This window comes from Rhinopithecus bieti, unplaced genomic scaffold, assembly GCF_001698545.2.
Source record: "Rhinopithecus bieti isolate Rb0 unplaced genomic scaffold, ASM169854v2 scaffold_6464, whole genome shotgun sequence".
In the NCBI taxonomy this organism is placed as follows: domain Eukaryota; kingdom Metazoa; phylum Chordata; class Mammalia; order Primates; family Cercopithecidae; genus Rhinopithecus; species Rhinopithecus bieti.
In genome coordinates, this window is record NW_016805195.1 from 987,155 (window position 1) to 987,831 (window position 677).

Sequence of the window (677 nt, forward strand, 5' to 3'; positions counted from 1 at the left end):
TTCCTTGAGCTGCTGTGAGCTCCACCCAGTTCGAGCTTCCCAGCGGCTTTGTTTACCTACTTAAGCCTCAGCAATGGCGGGCGCCCCTCCCCCAGTCTCGCTGCTGCCTTGCGGTTAGATTGCAGCCTGCTGTGCTAGCAGTGAAGGAGGCTCCGTGGCCGTGGGACCCTCCCGGCCAGGTGTGGGTATAATCTCATGGTGTGCCCGTTTACTTAAAGCACAGTATTGGGTGGGAATTACCCGATTTTCCAGGTGTTGTGTGTCTCAGTTTGCCTGGCTAGGAAAAGGGATTCCCTTCCCCCTTGCGCTTCCCAGGTGAGGCAGTGCCTCACCCTGCTTCAGCTCTCGCTGGTTGGGCTGCAGCAGCTGACCAGCACCGATTGTCCGGCACTCCCCAGTGAGATGACCCCAGTACCTCAGTTGAAAATGCAGAAATCACCGGTCTTCTGTGTCGCTCGCTCTGGGAGTTGGAGACTGGAGCTGTTCCAATTCGGCCATTTCGTACCATTACTTTTAAATTAATCTCTGGTTAGTTTGCTAAAACAGTCTTTAGAATAAATGGGATATAACATCCATATTGTCCTAACTCTACTACTTTAAATCTCCATAGATTCCGTCACTGCAAAGTTTATGGAGAGGATAGAAGCCATCTAAAGCAAATTTCTAGAATGTCTAAC